Here is a 3,057-nt window from a genome sequence, read left to right on the forward strand (position 1 = left end):
AATGAAGCAAGCTGCAAGAGAGTGAGCCGAGTCCACCTATCCCCCTCTTTGTGTGATCCCTCTAAGCCTCTCACATAACCTCTTTCCCCTTTCTTAACAGGTTATGAGCCTTAAGCTCCCTGCCTACACTTTATCTACACTCTACTATGTCTATGCTCTATACAGTTCTACACATCACATGCACACACACAGTATACTATGATGTGGAACTTGACTCACCTGTCTGAGTATCCCAAATGCAAATCAATATGCTGCAGACACACAATCTACTATACTACATACAACCCAGACATTATATGATTGTCATCTTAGTGATTATGATCATTGGCCCAGTAATAATGTAATCTATGCAGGCAACATTGAAACTACAATGAGTATCACTTACTGCAATTATTAAATGCTGAAATACACTATAATATCATAGAGATCATGTTATAATAAATTAACTGATCATACTACAGACAAATGTTAAAAAGATTAATAAAGCAAATGCTACTCTTCTGCTATTAACATTACAATAGTACAAATGATTGACACTGTCAATGAGCACACATATGTTATAGTATAAATCAAATAATAACATATATAGTAATATCACAGCTGAACGATTAATGCTCAAAACAAGTGTATATATGCTAAACAACATATTAAATCAAATAACTAAAACATTTAACATGCATTATAAACAATAATATAATTACAGACACTATAATAACAACAATAATAACAATAATAATGATAATAATACAGATAGAACTAACAGAACAAATACAGAACAATATAATAACTAACACATATTATGGTTGAGCAATTATATGTAACATATCAGATTCAGTGGTTACATGTCAGATATTGCAATTACTTATCAGATACCAAATATAATACACATATCTAAGATATACAGACAAGTACAGATATACAAAAGTATAATGAATAACTACAAACCAAAAAACAATGCTACAGAGCATATAAACTAACTACACACAAAAGAATAATGTTATAACACATAAATACTGATTACAGCACAAGACAAGTGCAAAAATTATAATTATTAAACAAATGATACTACTTTACACATTAATACAATTGTGTAAATGCATACTAACAACAAACAAAAGAATTATATCTCTAATATACTCAAAACAATGCATCAATACAACTTAATTACACAGAACGTGTTATCACAGCAGCTGATTATATAATAAATTTCAAAGTTGCAACAGTAACATCAACTGACCTTAACAAACAATTATTAAATTTACATTGTGACAACATAGCTTGTAGGAGCAAAGTATTAAGCTGATAAGGCTATTACAACAAACAATACAAATATAATTATTACAAACACATTATTATAATAATTACAATCAAAAACAATCATAATATAAAATGATTAAATAAATTAATAAAACGTTTAAGCCATTATCTCAGACAGTATAATATAAAATAGGTAATAACAGATGTGAGCATACTTAATAGAACTCAGTGCATTTACTAAAAGCACTACATAAATAATAATTATAATGTTATTAAATGAATAATATACAGAAACAAACAAATTACCATATGTTTTCAACACAAAAACAAAATATTCATTCATAATTATGAACAATAATTAATAAAAGATAACGAGCACAAACAAAACTTGTAAATTATACATAATGTGTACTTATCTACTATAATGAACAAAATACACATTATATAAGTTGACAAACATTAACAGTAACAAAGATATAATAGTAATAACATTTAAATTACTCATTATAGAACATAACAAATGTTACACACTGCTTTAAAATACTAATAATTAGAAATCAAACTACAAAAGCAATTACAATTATTATATATAAATATTATATTATAACAATGATTAATAAATGTTAAAGAAATATCCAATTCTTTGAAGAAATACCTTCTTGAATTGAAGGGGAGAAAATGGATAATATGTACAAACAATTAATAACTAAATATAAACAATGGAACAGAAAGTATAACACTACAGACACTACAAAAAATAGAATAACAAAATTCACAGACTAAGCACTGACTAAGCAATAGAAGTTACAGACAGACATAATGGATCATAAAGGTAAATCATTCAGTACAAAGCAAAACTATGTTGATCAGAACTAAATAACAGAAGTCAACACAATGTGTAATTGAACTTTAACATTAAATAAATAATAATTCTACTATGAAACAAATGCTCATACTTGGCAAATAATATTAATATGATAATATAATTAACTTAACAGTGTTTAATACAAAAATAAATAATATACAGATGATTATCACATCATATAATGAAATAATTCATTAACCCAGACTATAGTTCATGGATAAAAGTGATGAATAACAAAAATAATACTTTGGAACATACATAAAACAATAAATAATATATCTATATGATAATACAAATATAATTGCAATATAATTTGCAACTACAACCAAACAATATGTAGATAATAACTATATAAACAAGTATGGAGTGTATACATATAATTAAATAAAACTATTAAATCAATTCTTGTACAAACAATTAATTTGCCCTCACTGCACAATTAATACAAGTGTGAACAGTATTATAATACTATGAAATACATTGGATAGATACTAATAGGTATATCTATACAATGATTCAAATAAAATAAACAAAACCAATATATAAAACGTTTTACCTAGCAAACCAATTAATAAATAAAACATTGAACAAATACTACAATTGCACATAGCACTAGATTAACTAAAGTACACTAGGAAACAATTATAGTAAACATAATCCAATATATCACTTATATGTAGATTGTGTTACAATACATTATTCTTTGCAAAAGAAAAAGTGAAGAACAATAGCCATAACATACACACATATATATACACAATACTATGATTGTAACAATTCACAATAACATTGTTAATAATAAATAATACAAACACACAATAGAAATGATTTATGACAGATAACTATGTTGGCTATTAAAGAAACAATGTGACAGATCACATAGTTACTCAGGATACATCAGAAACAATCAATTAACAAACATAATGTTAATAAAT

This window comes from Fomitiporia mediterranea, assembly GCF_000271605.1.
Source record: "Fomitiporia mediterranea MF3/22 unplaced genomic scaffold FOMMEscaffold_10, whole genome shotgun sequence".
Taxonomy (NCBI): Eukaryota; Fungi; Basidiomycota; class Agaricomycetes; order Hymenochaetales; family Hymenochaetaceae; genus Fomitiporia; species Fomitiporia mediterranea.